This window comes from Schistocerca cancellata, chromosome 7, assembly GCF_023864275.1.
Source record: "Schistocerca cancellata isolate TAMUIC-IGC-003103 chromosome 7, iqSchCanc2.1, whole genome shotgun sequence".
Lineage (NCBI taxonomy): Eukaryota > Metazoa > Arthropoda > Insecta > Orthoptera > Acrididae > Schistocerca > Schistocerca cancellata.
The window spans coordinates 438,604,798-438,622,801 of NC_064632.1; the positions used below are offsets into that span (position 1 = coordinate 438,604,798).

General features: G+C 41.5%; 6 non-coding genes across 6 annotated transcripts; all 6 read left to right on the plus strand.

Moving 5' to 3' along the window:
* Nucleotides 1-1,367: 1,367 nt before the first annotated feature.
* Nucleotides 1,368-1,474, plus strand: LOC126093394 (U6 spliceosomal RNA). The gene has a single exon (XR_007521557.1). It is a non-coding gene; the product is annotated as a U6 spliceosomal RNA (small nuclear RNA).
* Nucleotides 1,475-4,241: 2,767 nt separating this feature from the next.
* LOC126093396 (U6 spliceosomal RNA) lies at nt 4,242-4,348 on the plus strand. The gene has a single exon (XR_007521558.1). It is a non-coding gene; the product is annotated as a U6 spliceosomal RNA (small nuclear RNA).
* A 2,768-nt stretch (nt 4,349-7,116) lies between these two features.
* LOC126093397 (U6 spliceosomal RNA) lies at nt 7,117-7,223 on the plus strand. The gene has a single exon (XR_007521559.1). It is a non-coding gene; the product is annotated as a U6 spliceosomal RNA (small nuclear RNA).
* A 2,768-nt stretch (nt 7,224-9,991) lies between these two features.
* LOC126093398 (U6 spliceosomal RNA) lies at nt 9,992-10,098 on the plus strand. Its single transcript, XR_007521560.1, has one exon. It is a non-coding gene; the product is annotated as a U6 spliceosomal RNA (small nuclear RNA).
* Nucleotides 10,099-12,841: 2,743 nt separating this feature from the next.
* On the plus strand, nt 12,842-12,948 carry LOC126093399 (U6 spliceosomal RNA). The gene has a single exon (XR_007521561.1). It is a non-coding gene; the product is annotated as a U6 spliceosomal RNA (small nuclear RNA).
* A 2,750-nt stretch (nt 12,949-15,698) lies between these two features.
* Nucleotides 15,699-15,805, plus strand: LOC126093400 (U6 spliceosomal RNA). The gene has a single exon (XR_007521562.1). It is a non-coding gene; the product is annotated as a U6 spliceosomal RNA (small nuclear RNA).
* Nucleotides 15,806-18,004: the final 2,199 nt, after the last annotated feature.

Here is an 18,004-nt window from a genome sequence, read left to right on the forward strand (position 1 = left end):
TGAGGTGTCACCTGCAGTGACAGCACTTTGAATCCCATCAATGTCATACAAGTCGATGCTGTTCATAATTGCAGCTGATGCACCTCTCATCCTGTGTCTAGGAGAAAGATTGGACAATCTCTGCATGCAATATTCATTATGTCACATACACAGAAGCTCTACCACACAAGCAGATACAGAGCCAGTCTAGACACAAAACACTAGCAAGCTTCAAGATTTTGGAATAGACAACAACATCACAAACCAGTTTGTCTCACATGACACCAATAGCTACTCAGTTGTTAACTGCTTTCAGATACTAAATCTATCACTCTTTGTTTTGCACTAGCAATTCTTCCTGCAATAACAACATTCACCAAACTGGATTACATCTGATTGACATTTCCCAGGAACATAACTATAGCTACTAACACAATGCTAACCTGGTTTCTCCTACCACAAGTCCCCTCAATATTTTAGGCTCATTCACACATCTCCATCACAGTGTTTCACTGTTGTCAAGTAGACCTGCCCTGTGTAAACTTGGATCAACACAAATATATCACCTGGTATTGTACTGAAAACGGAACTATGTCCATCATTCCTCACACAACTCGCATTCACCCATCCATGCCCTAGTAATGACCTACACTGCTGTGTTTCAAAGTGTGCAATATGAATGCTGTTTCTAATGGTTCGTGAGGCTACTGTGTCTCTTCTTGCAGTCACAATTGTCATCTGGCGCCATTGGATGAATAGGACCATGCTTGGTGCCTGTGGAGTTACTCAATAATTTACATGGTCACAGACTGTGTCTTCTTGTGGTGTACTTGATGTGTGAGTTAAAAGTTGCCTTACATATGCGACTCTGTCATTAAATCGATTAGTATCATAAGAAAGTACCACTGCAAGAGTAATGAAATTTGTGTTAGCAGTGAAGACAGTTTCGCAAAAATATTCACTTGTTTTGAGAGTCTTGAAGACCTGCTACCAGCTCCAATCAGAGTCATTTATCCCACACATTAGAGAAGTGTGCTTCATAGGTATGCCTGTAAGACACTAAATTCGGGATGTAAGAACATGGCGTCAATAGGTGCCAACACGTCTTGCTGCCGCCTAGCGGCAGCTGTGTGAAGCTGCTGCTGCTCTGGGTGGATGCTGCGAGAGCAAGCGACTCTACGATCTAAGTTTTACATCCAATACTGCCAAATAATACAGTTGACAGAGCTGCCACTTACTAATAACGACACCTCGCAGTAATTAATTGACAGATTAGCACTCGGCAGGCCTTGTGTTCCTCGCCAGAGCTGCGTAAAGCTACGTCCAAGCCGAACCATGTTTGACGCGACGCCATAACTATATATACAATTTCAGAGGGCTCCTCGAATGTACTCGCTTCGGCGGTACATATACTAAAATTGGAACGATACAGAGAAGATTAGCATGGCCCCTGCGCAAGGATGACACGCAAAATCGTGAAGCGTTCCACATTTTTTCGCAATCTCACTCTCTCATGTCTCACATCAGCTGCTAATACCCTCAGCCACCTACACAAGTTTCGCTTTATATCTGCACCCACTTGTCACAAACTATGCTCTCCATTTACGCAGTTCTCCTCCACTCTCTTTCATTCACAACAGAACATGATAAAACTGGCGATAAACCTATCCCTTACATCACCAATGCACATCTAAAACGTCACTCTAATAACAAGTCAGCAAGCACACCAAAACCACAACTACACTGACACAAGTACATGTCACTAGCACCCCTTCAGCTCATTGGCAAACCTGACACAAATCACAGCCAGTCTAAGCCTAAGATTAAGACTAAGCCTAGCACAGGCAAAAGCCTCTTCTCTTCCTCAGTATCACACTCAGCTGTCACAACATCTCTTCCTACTGTCTCAATCATGTCATTTCATAACACACACCTACTGCCACACACAACATTTGGAAACCTTACATCAACTTTACACAAGATAGCTGCATGTTCCAAATCTTTCTCACTCACATAGTTTCACTCAGACTACTGCTTAAATACACTCTAGCGCTCTAACATTAGCTTGCATTACCTAATATTTATTTTTCTCTAACGCCTACAAAGCTTCTGGTGCCTGTATGCCACTATCACATACTGTCTGCACACAGACCCACAACATTTATCTCTATTCATCTTCATGGCTGTAGCTGATGCCATAATTGTTTCAGCAGCATAAATAAACATGTGAAGGAAGATGTCTCTTTAATCATTAAGTGTGCAAGCTACCCCTTTACAGGAAGTTCATTTAACATTATGTTTCAAGTAACTTTCCTAGTGGCCTTGCTATCCAGCTGCAGCCCTCATAATACAGACTGCAGGTGACACCTCATCAGATTCTTAACTGAAGCACATCTGCCTGTGAAATAAGACACTGCCCGTCACCTAAAAACCAACTATTACAGCAAATCTGTGGTGAATCAGCATGTCATGTACAAATTTCGATGGTGTGACCCACAAAGTATTTTCCCACATGTCTGGCAATCAGCCACTACATATAGTTACCTAAATTAATTTCAAAAGTGTCAGCCAATGAATACCACAACATTGAAGTGTTTAGAAAGCAGACCAGTATGCTAATATTAACATATAACACTGTATGTTAATATTAGCATACTGGTCTGCTTTCTAAACACTTCAGTGTTGTGGTATTCATTAACTAACACCTTTGAAATTAATTTAGGTAACTATATGTAGTGGCTGATTGCCAGACATGTGGGAAAATACTTTGTGGGTCACACCAGTGAAATTTGTACATGACATGCTGCTTCACCACAGATTTGCTGTAATAGTTGGTTTTTAGCTGAAGGGCAGTGGCTCATTACACAGGCAGATATGCTTCAGTTAAGAATCTGGTGAGGTGTCACCTGCAGTGACAGCACTTTGAATCCCATCAATGTCATACAAGTCGATGCTGTTCATAATTGCAGCTGATGCACCTCTCATCCTGTGTCTAGGAGAAAGATTGGACAATCTCTGCATGCAATATTCATTATGTCAAATACACAGAAGCTCTACCACACAAGCAGATACAGAGCCAGTCTAGACACAAAACACTAGCAAGCTTCAAGATTTTGGAATAGACAACAACATCACAAACCAGTTTGTCTCACATGACACCAATAGCTACTCAGTTGTTAACTGCTTTCAGATACTAAATCTATCACTCTTTGTTTTGCACTAGCAATTATTCCTGCAATAACAACATTCACCAAACTGGATTACATCTGATTGACATTTCCCAGGAACATAACTATAGCTACTAACACAATGCTAACCTGGTTTCTCCTACCACAAGTCCCCTCAATATTTTAGGCTCATTCACACATCTCCATCACAGTGTTTCACTGTTGTCAAGTAGACCTGCCCTGTGTAAACTTGGATCAACACAAATATATCACCTGGTATTGTACTGAAAACGGAACTATGTCCATCATTCCTCACACAACTCGCATTCACCCATCCATGCCCTAGTAATGACCTACACTGCTGTGTTTCAAAGTGTGCAATATGAATGCTGTTTCTAATGGTTCGTGAGGCTACTGTGTCTCTTCTTGCAGTCACAATTGTCATCTGGCGCCATTGGATGAATAGGACCATGCTTGGTGTCTGTGGAGTTACTCAATAATTTACATGGTCACAGACTGTGTCTTCTTGTGGTGTACTTGATGTGTGAGTTAAAAGTTGCCTTACATATGCGACTCTGTCATTAAATCGATTAGTATCATAAGAAAGTACCACTGCAAGAGTAATGAAATTTGTGTTAGCAGTGAAGACAGTTTCGCAAAAATATTCACTTGTTTTGAGAGTCTTGAAGACCTGCTACCAGCTCCAATCAGAGTCATTTATCCCACACATTAGAGAAGTGTGTTTCATAGGTATGCCTATAAGACACTAAATTCGGGATGTAAGAACATGGCGTCAATAGGTGCCAACACGTCTTGCTGCCGCCTAGCGGCAGCTGTGTGAAGCTGCTGCTGCTCTGGGTGGATGCTGCGAGAGCAAGCGACTCTACGATCTAAGTTTTACATCCAATACTGCCAAATAATACAGTTGACAGAGCTGCCACTTACTAATAACGACACCTCGCAGTAATTAATTGACAGATTAGCACTCGGCAGGCCTTGTGTTCCTCGCCAGAGCTGCGTAAAGCTACGTCCAAGCCGAACCATGTTTGACGCGACGCCATAACTATATATACAGTTTCTGAGGGCTCCTCGAATGTACTCGCTTCGGCGGTACATATACTAAAATTGGAACGATACAGAGAAGATTAGCATGGCCCCTGCGCAAGGATGACACGCAAAATCGTGAAGCGTTCCACATTTTTTTCGCAATCTCACTCTCTCATGTCTCACATCAGCTGCTAATACCCTCAGCCACCTACACAAGTTTCGCTTCATATCTGCACCCACTTGTCACAAACTATGCTCTCCATTTACGCAGTTCTCCTCCACTCTCTTTCATTCACAACAGAACATGATAAAACTGGCGATAAACCTATCCCTTACGTCACCAATGCACATCTAAAACGTCACTCTAATAACAAGTCAGCAAGCACACCAAAACCACAACTACACTGACACAAGTACATGTCACTAGCACCCCTTCAGCTCATTGGCAAACCTGACACAAATCACAGCCAGTCTAAGCCTAAGATTAAGACTAAGCCTAGCACAGGCAAAAGCCTCTTCTCTTCCTCAGTATCACACTCAGCTGTCACAACATCTCTTCCTACTGTCTCAATCATGTCATTTCATAACACACACCTACTGCCACACACAACATTTGGAAACCTTACATCAACTTTACACAAGATAGCTGCATGTTCCAAATCTTTCTCACTCACATAGTTTCACTCAGACTACTGCTTAAATACACTCTAGCGCTCTAACATTAGCTTGCATTACCTAATATTTATTTTTCTCTAACGCCTACAAAGCTTCTGGTGCCTGTATGCCACTATCACATACTGTCTGCACACAGACCCACAACATTTATCTCTATTCATCTTCATGGCTGTAGCTGATGCCATAATTGTTTCAGCAGCATAAATAAACATGTGAAGGAAGATGTCTCTTTAATCATTAAGTGTGCAAGCTACCCCTTTACAGGAAGTTCATTTAACATTATGTTTCAAGTAACTTTCCTAGTGGCCTTGCTATCCAGCTGCAGCCCTCATAATACAGACTGCAGGTGACACCTCATCAGATTCTTAACTGAAGCACATCTGCCTGTGAAATAAGACACTGCCCGTCACCTAAAAACCAACTATTACAGCAAATCTGTGGTGAATCAGCATGTCATGTACAAATTTCGATGGTGTGACCCACAAAGTATTTTCCCACATGTCTGGCAATCAGCCACTACATATAGTTACCTAAATTAATTTCAAAAGTGTCAGCCAATGAATACCACAACATTGAAGTGTTTAGAAAGCAGACCAGTATGCTAATATTAACATATAACACTGTATGTTAATATTAGCATACTGGTCTGCTTTCTAAACACTTCAGTGTTGTGGTATTCATTAACTAACACCTTTGAAATTAATTTAGGTAACTATATGTAGTGGCTGATTGCCAGACATGTGGGAAAATACTTTGTGGGTCACACCAGTGAAATTTGTACATGACATGCTGCTTCACCACAGATTTGCTGTAATAGTTGGTTTTTAGCTGAAGGGCAGTGGCTCATTACACAGGCAGATATGCTTCAGTTAAGAATCTGGTGAGGTGTCACCTGCAGTGACAGCACTTTGAATCCCATCAATGTCATACAAGTCGATGCTGTTCATAATTGCAGCTGATGCACCTCTCATCCTGTGTCTAGGAGAAAGATTGGACAATATCTGCATGCAGTATTCATTATGTCACATACACAGAAGCTCTACCACATAAGCAGATACAGAGCCAGTCTAGACACAAAACACTAGCAAGCTTCAAGATTTTGGAATAGACAACAACATCACAAACCAGTTTGTCTCACATGACACCAATAGCTACTCAGTTGTTAACTGCTTTCAGATACTAAATCTATCACTCTTTGTTTTGCACTAGCAATTCTTCCTGCAATAACAACATTCACCAAACTGGATTACATCTGATTGACATTTCCCAGGAACATAACTATAGCTACTAACACAATGCTAACCTGGTTTCTCCTACCACAAAACCCCTCAATATTTTAGGCTCATTCACACATCTCCATCACAGTGTTTCACTGTTGTCAAGTAGACCTGCCCTGTGTAAACTTGGATCAACACAAATATATCACCTGGTATTGTACTGAAAACGGATCTATGTCCATCATTCCTCACACAACTCGCATTCACCCATCCATGGCCTAGTAATGACCTACACTGCTGTGTTTCAAAGTGTGCAATATGAATGCTGTTTTTAATGGTTCGTGAGGCTACTGTGTCTCTTGTTGCAGTCACAATTGTCTTCTGGCGCCATTGGATGAATAGGACCATGCTTGGTGCCTGTGGAGTTACTCAATAATTTACATGGTCACAGACTGTGTCTTCTTGTGGTGTACTTGATGTGTGAGTTAAAAGTTGCCTTACATATGCGACTCAGTCATTAAATCGATTAGTATCATAAGAAAGTACCACTGCAAGAGTAATGAAATTTGTGTTAGCAGTGAAGACAGTTTCGCAAAAATATTCACTTGTTTTGAGAGTCTTGAAGACCTGCTACCAGCTCCAATCAGAGTCATTTATCCCACACATTAGAGAAGTGTGCTTCATAGGTATCCCTGTAAGACACTAAATTCGGGATGTAAGAACATGGCGTCAATAGGTGCCAACACGTCTTGCTGCCGCCTAGCGGCAGCTGTGTGAAGCTGCTGCTGCTCTGGGTGGATGCTGCGAGAGCAAGCGACTCTACGATCTAAGTTTTACATCCAATACTGCCAAATAATACAGTTGACAGAGCTGCCACTTACTAATAACGACACCTCGCAGTAATTAATTGACAGATTAGCACTCGGCAGGCCTTGTGTTCCTCGCCAGAGCTGCGTAAAGCTACGTCCAAGCCGAACCATGTTTGACGCGACGCCATAACTATATATACAATTTCAGAGGGCTCCTCGAATGTACTCGCTTCGGCGGTACATATACTAAAATTGGAACGATACAGAGAAGATTAGCATGGCCCCTGCGCAAGGATGACACGCAAAATCGTGAAGCGTTCCACATTTTTTTCGCAATCTCACTCTCTCATGTCTCACATCAGCTGCTAATACCCTCAGCCACCTACACAAGTTTCGCTTCATATCTGCACCCACTTGTCACAAACTATGCTCTCCATTTACGCAGTTCTCCTCCACTCTCTTTCATTCACAACAGAACATGATAAAACTGGCGATAAACCTATCCCTTACATCACCAATGCACATCTAAAACGTCACTCTAATAACAAGTCAGCAAGCACACCAAAACCACAACTACACTGACACAAGTACATGTCACTAGCACAATTTCAGCTCATTGGCAAACCTGACACAAATCACAGCCAGTCTAAGCCTAAGATTAAGACTAAGCCTAGCACAGGCAAAAGCCTCTTCTCTTCCTCAGTATCACACTCAGCTGTCACAACATCTCTTCCTACTGTCTCAATCACGTCATTTCATAACACACACCTACTGCCACACACAACATTTGGAAACCTTACATCAACTTTACACAAGATAGCTGCATGTTCCAAATCTTTCTCACTCACATAGTTTCACTCAGACTACTGCTTAAATACACTCTAGCGCTCTAACATTAGCTTGCATTACCTAATATTTATTTTTCTCTAACGCCTACAAAGCTTCTGGTGCCTGTATGCCACTATCACATACTGTCTGCACACAGACCCACAACATTTATCTCTATTCATCTTCATGGCTGCAGCTGATGCCATAATTGTTTCAGCAGCATAAATAAACATGTGAAGGAAGATGTCTCTTTAATCATTAAGTGTGCAAGCTACCCCTTTACAGGAAGTTCATTTAACATTATGTTTCAAGTAACTTTCCTAGTGGCCTTGCTATCCAGCTGCAGCCCTCATAATACAGACTGCAGGTGACACCTCATCAGATTCTTAACTGAAGCACATCTGCCTGTGAAATAAAACACTGCCCGTCACCTAAAAACCAACTATTACAGCAAATCTGTGGTGAATCAGCATGTCATGTACAAATTTCGATGGTGTGACCCACAAAGTATTTTCCCACATGTCTGGCAATCAGCCACTACATATAGTTACCTAAATTAATTTCAAAAGTGTCAGCCAATGAATACCACAACATTGAAGTGTTTAGAAAGCAGACCAGTATGCTAATATTAACATATAACACTGTATGTTAATATTAGCATACTGGTCTGCTTTCTAAACACTTCAGTGTTGTGGTATTCATTAACTGACACCTTTGAAATTAATTTAGGTAACTATATGTAGTGGCTGATTGCCAGACATGTGGGAAAATACTTTGTGGGTCACACCAGTGAAATTTGTACATGACATGCTGCTTCACCACAGATTTGCTGTAATAGTTGGTTTTTAGCTGAAGGGCAGTGGCTCATTACACAGGCAGATATGCTTCAGTTAAGAATCTGGTGAGGTGTCACCTGCAGTGACAGCACTTTGAATCCCGTCAATGTCATACAAGTCGATGCTGTTCATAATTGTAGCTGATGCACCTCTCATCCTGTGTCTAGGAGAAAGATTGGACAATCTCTGGATGCAATATTCATTATGTCACATACACAGAAGCTCTACCACATAAGCAGATACAGAGCCAGTCTAGACACAAAACACTAGCAAGCTTCAAGATTTTGGAATAGACAACAACATCACAAACCAGTTTGTCTCACATGACACCATTAGCTACTCAGTTGTTAACTGCTTTCAGATACTAAATCTATCACTCTTTGTTTTGCACTAGCAATTCTTCCTGCAATAACAACATTCACCAAACTGGATTACATCTGATTGACATTTCCCAGGAACATAACTATAGCTACTAAGACAATGCTAACCTGGTTTCTCCTACCACAAGTCCCCTCAATATTTTAGGCTCATTCACACATCTCCATCACAGTGTTTCACTGTTGTCAAGTAGACCTGCCCTGTGTAAACTTGGATCAACACAAATATATCACCTGGTATTGTACTGAAAACGGAACTATGTCCATCATTCCTCACACAACTCGCATTCACCCATCCATGCCCTAGTAATGACCTACACTGCTGTGTTTCAAAGTGTGCAATATGAATGCTGTTTTTAATGGTTCGTGAGGCTACTGTGTCTCTTGTTGCAGTCACAATTGTCTTCTGGCGCCATTGGATGAATAGGACCATGCTTGGTGTCTGTGGAATTACTCAATAATTTACATGGTCACAGACTGTGTCTTCTTGTGGTGTACTTGATGTGTGAGTTAAAAGTTGCCTTACATATGCGACTCTGTCTTTAAATCGATTAGTATCATAAGAAAGTACCACTGCAAGAGTAATGAAATTTGTGTTAGCAGTGAAGACAGTTTCGCAAAAATATTCACTTGTTTTGAGAGTCTTGAAGACCTGCTACCAGTTCCAATCAGAGTCATTTATCCCACACATTAGAGAAGTGTGTTTCATAGGTATGCCTGTAAGACACTAAATTCGGGATGTAAGAACATGGCGTCAATAGGTGCCAACACGTCTTGCTGTCGCCTAGCGGCAGCTGTGTGAAGCTGCTGCTGCTCTGGGTGGATGCTGCGAGAGCAAGCGACTCTACGATCTAAGTTTTACATCCAATACTGCCAAATAATACAGTTGACAGAGCTGCCACTTACTAATAACGACACCTCGCAGTAATTAATTGACAGATTAGCACTCGGCAGGCCTTGTGTTCCTCGCCAGAGCTGCGTAAAGCTACGTCCAAGCCGAACCATGTTTGACGCGACGCCATAACTATATATACAATTTCAGAGGGCTCCTCGAATGTACTCGCTTCGGCGGTACATATACTAAAATTGGAACGATACAGAGAAGATTAGCATGGCCCCTGCGCAAGGATGACACGCAAAATCGTGAAGCGTTCCACATTTTTTTCGCAATCTCACTCTCTCATGTCTCACATCAGCTGCTAATACCCTCAGCCACCTACACAAGTTTCGCTTCATATCTGCACCCACTTGTCACAAACTATGCTCTCCATTTACGCAGTTCTCCTCCACTCTCTTTCATTCACAACAGAACATGATAAAACTGGCGATAAACCTATCCCTTACATCACCAATGCACATCTAAAACGTCACTCTAATAACAAGTCAGCAAGCACACCAAAACCACAACTACACTGACACAAGTACATGTCACTAGCACCCCTTCAGCTCATTGGTAAACCTGACACAAATCACAGCCAGTCTAAGCCTAAGATTAAGACTAAGCCTAGCACAGGCAAAAGCCTCTTCTCTTCCTCAGTATCACACTCAGCTGTCACAACATCTCTTCCTACTGTCTCAATCATGTCATTTCATAACACACACCTACTGCCACACACAACATTTGGAAACCTTACATCAACTTTACACAAGATAGCTGCATGTTCCAAATCTTTCTCACTCACATAGTTTCACTCAGACTACTGCTTAAATACACTCTAGCGCTCTAACATTAGCTTGCATTACCTAATATTTATTTTTCTCTAACGCCTACAAAGCTTCTGGTGCCTGTATGCCACTATCACATACTGTCTGCACACAGACCCACAACATTTATCTCTATTCATCTTCATGGCTGTAGCTGATGCCATAATTGTTTCAGCAGCATAAATAAACATGTGAAGGAAGATGTCTCTTTAATCATTAAGTGTGCAAGCTACCCCTTTACAGGAAGTTCATTTAACATTATGTTTCAAGTAACTTTCCTAGTGGCATTGCTATCCAGCTGCAGCCCTCATAATACAGACTGCAGGTGACACCTCATCAGATTCTTAACTGAAGCACATCTGCCTGTGAAATAAGACACTGCCCGTCACCTAAAAACCAACTATTACAGCAAATCTGTGGTGAATCAGCATGTCATGTACAAATTTCGATGGTGTGACCCACAAAGTATTTTCCCACATGTCTGGCAATCAGCCACTACATATAGTTACCTAAATTAATTTCAAAAGTGTCAGCCAATGAATACCACAACATTGAAGTGTTTAGAAAGCAGACCAGTATGCTAATATTAACATATAACACTGTATGTTAATATTAGCATACTGGTCTGCTTTCTAAACACTTCAGTGTTGTGGTATTCATTAACTGACACCTTTGAAATTAATTTAGGTAACTATATGTAGTGGCTGATTGCCAGACATGTGGGAAAATACTTTGTGGGTCACACCAGTGAAATTTGTACATGACATGCTGCTTCACCACAGATTTGCTGTAATAGTTGGTTTTTAGCTGAAGGGCAGTGGCTCATTACACAGGCAGATATGCTTCAGTTAAGAATCTGGTGAGGTGTCACCTGCAGTGACAGCACTTTGAATCCCATCAATGTCATACAAGTCGATGCTGTTCATAATTGCAGCTGATGCACCTCTCATCCTGTGTCTAGGAGAAAGATTGGACAATCTCTGCATGCAATATTCATTATGTCACATACACAGAAGCTCTACCACATAAGCAGATACAGAGCCAGTCTAGACACAAAACACTAGCAAGCTTCAAGATTTTGGAATAGACAACAACATCACAAACCAGTTTGTCTCACATGACACCAATAGCTACTCAGTTGTTAACTGCTTTCAGATACTAAATCTATCACTCTTTGTTTTGCACTAGCAATTCTTCCTGCAATAACAACATTCACCAAACTGGATTACATCTGATTGACATTTCCCAGGAACATAACTATAGCTACTAACACAATGCTAACCTGGTTTCTCCTACCACAAGTCCCGTCAATATTTTAGGCTCATTCACACATCTCCATCACAGTGTTTCACTGTTGTCAAGTAGACCTGCCCTGTGTAAACTTGGATCAACACAAATATATCACCTGGTATTGTACTGAATACGGAACTATGTCCATCATTCCTCACACAACTCGCATTCACCCATCCATGCCCTAGTAATGACCTACACTGCTGTGTTTCAAAGTGTGCAATATGAATGCTGTTTTTAATGGTTCGTGAGGCTACTGTGTCTCTTCTTGCAGTCACAATTGTCTTCTGGCGCCATTGGATGAATAGGACCATGCTTGGTGTCTGTGGAGTTACTCAATAATTTACATGGTCACAGACTGTGTCTACTTGTGGTGTACTTGATGTGTGAGTTAAAAGTTGCCTTACATATGCGACTCTGTCATTAAATCGATTAGTATCATAAGAAAGTACCACTGCAAGAGTTGTGTTTCGCAAAAATATTCACTTGTTTTGAGAGTCTTGAAGACCTGCTACCAGCTCCAATCAGAGTCATTTATCCCACACATTAGAGAAGTGTGCTTCATAGGTATGCCTGTAAGACACTAAATTCGGGATGTAAGAACATGGCGTCAATAGGTGCCAACACGTCTTGCTGCCGCCTAGCGGCAGCTGTGTGAAGCTGCTGCTGCTCTGGGTGGATGCTGCGAGAGCAAGCGACTCTACGATCTAAGTTTTACATCCAATACTGCCAAATAATACAGTTGACAGAGCTGCCACTTACTAATAACGACACCTCGCAGTAATTAATTGACAGATTAGCACTCGGCAGGCCTTGTGTTCCTCGCCAGAGCTGCGTAAAGCTACGTCCAAGCCGAACCATGTTTGACGCGACGCCATAACTATATATACAATTTCAGAGGGCTTCTCGAATGTACTCGCTTCGGCGGTACATATACTAAAATTGGAACGATACAGAGAAGATTAGCATGGCCCCTGCGCAAGGATGACACGCAAAATCGTGAAGCGTTCCACATTTTTTTCGCAATCTCACTCTCTCATGTCTCACATTAGCTGCTAATACCCTCAGCCACCTACACAAGTTTCGCTTCATATCTGCACCCACTTGTCACAAACTATGCTCTCCATTTACGCAGTTCTCCTCCACTCTCTTTCATTCACAACAGAACATGATAAAACTGGCGATAAACCTATCCCTTACATCACCAATGCACATCTAAAACGTCACTCTAATAACAAGTCAGCAAGCACACCAAAACCACAACTACACTGACACAAGTACATGTCACTAGCACCCCTTCAGCTCATTGGCAAACCTGACACAAATCACAGCCAGTCTAAGCCTAAGATTAAGACTAAGCCTAGCACAGGCAAAAGCCTCTTCTCTTCCTCAGTATCACACTCAGCTGTCACAACATCTCTTCCTACTGTCTCAATCATGTCATTTCATAACACACACCTACTGCCACACACAACATTTGGAAACCTTACATCAACTTTACACAAGATAGCTGCATGTTCCAAATCTTTCTCACTCACATAGTTTCACTCAGACTACTGCTTAAATACACTCTAGCATTACCTAATATTTATTTTTCTCTAACGCCTACAAAGCTTCTGGTGCCTGTATGCCACTATCACATACTGTCTGCACACAGACCCACAACATTTATCTCTATTCATCTTCATGGCTGTAGCTGATGCCATAATTGTTTCAGCAGCATAAATAAACATGTGAAGGAAGATGTCTCTTTAATCATTAAGTGTGCAAGCTACCCCTTTACAGGAAGTTCATTTAACATTATGTTTCAAGTAACTTTCCTAGTGGCATTGCTATCCAGCTGCAGCCCTCATAATACAGACTGCAGGTGACACCTCATCAGATTCTTAACTGAAGCACATCTGCCTGTGAAATAAGACACTGCCCGTCACCTAAAAACCAACTATTACAGCAAATCTGTGGTGAATCAGCATGTCATGTACAAATTTCGATGGTGTGACCCACAAAGTATTTTCCCACATGTCTGGCAATCAGCCACTACATATAGTTACCTAAATTAATTTCAAAAGTGTCAGCCAATGAATACCACAACATTGAAGTGTTTAGAAAGCAGACCAGTATGCTAATATTAACATATAACACTGTATGTTAATATTAGCATACTGGTCTGCTTTCTAAACACTTCAGTGTTGTGGTATTCATTAACTAACACCTTTGAAATTAATTTAGGTAACTATATGTAGTGGCTGATTGCCAGACATGTGGGAAAATACTTTGTGGGTCACACCAGTGAAATTTGTACATGACATGCTGCTTCACCACAGATTTGCTGCAATAGTTGGTTTTTAGGTGAAGGGCAGTGGCTCATTACACAGGCAGATATGCTTCAGTTAAGAATCTGGTGAGGTGTCACCTGCAGTGACAGCACTTTGAATCCCATCAATGTCATACAAGTCGATGCTGTTCATAATTGCAGCTGATGCACCTCTCATCCTGTGTCTAGGAGAAAGATTGGACAATCTCTGCATGCAATATTCATTATGTCACATACACAGAAGCTCTACCACATAAGCAGATACAGAGCCAGTCTAGACACAAAACACTAGCAAGCTTCAAGATTTTGGAATAGACAACAACATCACAAACCAGTTTGTCTCACATGACACCAATAGCTACTCAGTTGTTAACTGCTTTCAGATACTAAATCTATCACTCTTTGTTTTGCACTAGCAATTCTTCCTGCAATAACAACATTCACCAAGCTGGATTACATCTGATTGACATTTCCCAGGAACATAACTATAGCTACTAACACAATGCTAACCTGGTTTCTCCTACCACAAGTCCCCTCAATATTTTAGGCTCATTCACACATCTCCATCACAGTGTTTCACTGTTGTCAAGTAGACCTGCCCTGTGTAAACTTGGATCAACACAAATATATCACCTGGTATTGTACTGAAAACGGAACTATGTCCATCATTCCTCACACAACTCGCATTCACCCATCCATGCCCTAGTAATGACCTACACTGCTGTGTTTCAAAGTGTGCAATATGAATGCTGTTTTTAATGGTTCGTGAGGCTACTGTGTCTCTTGTTGCAGTCACAATTGTCTTCTGGCGCCATTGGATGAATAGGACCATGCTTGGTGTCTGTGGAGTTACTCAATAATTTACATGGTCACAGACTGTGTCTTCTTGTGGTGTACTTGATGTGTGAGTTAAAAGTTGCCTTACATATGCGACTCTGTCATTAAATCGATTAGTATCATAAGAAAGTACCACTGCAAGAGTAATGAAATTTGTGTTAGCAGTGAAGACAGTTTCGCAAAAATATTCACTTGTTTTGAGAGTCTTGAAGACCTGCTACCAGCTCCAATCAGAGTCATTTATCCCACACATTAGAGAAGTGTGTTTCATAGGTATGCCTGTAAGACACTAAATTCGGGATGTAAGAACATGGCGTCAATAGGTGCCAACACGTCTTGCTGCCGCCTAGCGGCAGCTGTGTGAAGCTGCTGCTGCTCTGGGTGGATGCTGCGAGAGCAAGCGACTCTACGATCTAAGTTTCACATCCAATACTGCCAAATAATACAGTTGACAGAGCTGCCACTTACTAATAACGACACCTCGCAGTAATTAATTGACAGATTAGCACTCGGCACGCCTTGTGTTCCTCGCCAGAGCTGCGTAAAGCTACGTCCAAGCCGAACCATGTTTGACGCGACGCCATAACTATATATACAATTTCAGAGGGCTCCGCAAATGTACTCGCTTCGGCGGTACATATACTAAAATTGGAACGATACAGAGAAGATTAGCATGGCCCCTGCGCAAGGATGACACGCAAAATCGTGAAGCGTTCCACATTTTTTTCGCAATCTCACTCTCTCATGTCTCACATCAGCTGCTAATACCCTCAGCCACCTACACAAGTTTCGCTTCATATCTGCACCCACTTGTCACAAACTATGCTCTCCATTTACGCAGTTCTCCTCCACTCTCTTTCATTCACAACAGAACATGATAAAACTGGCGATAAACCTATCCCTTACATCACCAATGCACATCTAAAACGTCACTCTAATAACAAGTCAGCAAGCACACCAAAACCACAACTACACTGACACAAGTACATGTCACTAGCACCCCTTCAGCTCATTGGCAAACCTGACACAAATCACAGCCAGTCTAAGCCTAAGATTAAGACTAAGCCTAGCACAGGCAAAAGCCTCTTCTCTTCCTCAGTATCACACTCAGCTGTCACAACATCTCTTCCTACTGTCTCAATCATGTCATTTCATAACACACACCTACTGCCACACACAACATTTGGAAACCTTACATCAACTTTACACAAGATAGCTGCATGTTCCAAATCTTTCTCACTCACATAGTTTCACTCAGACTACTGCTTAAATACACTCTAGCACTCTAACATTAGCTTGCATTACCTAATATTTATTTTTCTCTAACGCCTACAAAGCTTCTGGTGCCTGTATGCCACTATCACATACTGTCTGCACACAGACCCACAACATTTATCTCTATTCATCTTCATGGCTGTAGCTGATGCCATAATTGTTTCAGCAGCATAAATAAACATGTGAAGGAAGATGTCTCTTTAATCATTAAGTGTGCAAGCTACCCCTTTACAGGAAGTTCATTTAACATTATGTTTCAAGTAACTTTCCTAGTGGCATTGCTATCCAGCTGCAGCCCTCATAATACAGACTGCAGGTGACACCTCATCAGATTCTTAACTGAAGCACATCTGCCTGTGAAATAAGACACTGCCCGTCACCAAAAAACCAACTATTACAGCAAATCTGTGGTGAATCAGCATGTCATGTACAAATTTCGATGGTGTGACCCACAAAGTATTTTCCCACATGTCTGGCAATCAGCCACTACATATAGTTACCTAAATTAATTTCAAAAGTGTCAGCCAATGAGTACCACAACATTGAAGTGTTTAGAAAGCAGACCAGTATGCTAATATTAACATATAACACTGTATGTTAATATTAGCATACTGGTCTGCTTTCTAAACACTTCAGTGTTGTGGTATTCATTAACTGACACCTTTGAAATTAATTTAGGTAACTATATGTAGTGGCTGATTGCCAGACATGTGGGAAAATACTTTGTGGGTCACACCAGTGAAATTTGTACATGACATGCTGCTTCACCACAGATTTGCTGTAATAGTTGGTTTTTAGGTGAAGGGCAGTGGCTCATTACACAGGCAGATATGCTTCAGTTAAGAATCTGGTGAGGTGTCACCTGCAGTGACAGCACTTTGAATCCCATCAATGTCATACAAGTCGATGCTGTTCATAATTGCAGCTGATGCACCTCTCATCCTGTGTCTAGGAGAAAGATTGGACAATCTCTGCATGCAATATTCATTATGTCACATACACAGAAGCTCTACCACATAAGCAGATACAGAGCCAGTCTAGACACAAAACACTAGCAAGCTTCAAGATTTTGGAATAGACAACAACATCACAAACCAGTTTGTCTCACATGACACCAATAGCTACTCAGTTGTTAACTGCTTTCAGATACTAAATCTATCACTCTTTGTTTTGCACTAGCAATTCTTCCTGCAATAACAACATTCACCAAGCTGGATTACATCTGATTGACATTTGCCAGGAACATAACTATAGCTACTAACACAATGCTAACCTGGTTTCTCCTACCACAAGTCCCCTCAATATTTTAGGCTCATTCACACATCTCCATCACAGTGTTTCACTGTTGTCAAGTAGACCTGCCCTGTGTAAACTTGGATCAACACAAATATATCACCTGGTATTGTACTGAAAACGGATCTATGTCCATCATTCCTCACACAACTCGCATTCACCCATCCATGCCCTAGTAATGACCTACACTGCTGTGTTTCAAAGTGTGCAATATGAATGCTGTTTTTAATGGTTCGTGAGGCTACTGTGTCTCTTGTTGCAGTCACAATTGTCTTCTGGCGCCATTGGATGAATAGGACCATGCTTGGTGCCTGTGGAGTTACTCAATAATTTACATGGTCACAGACTGTGTCTTC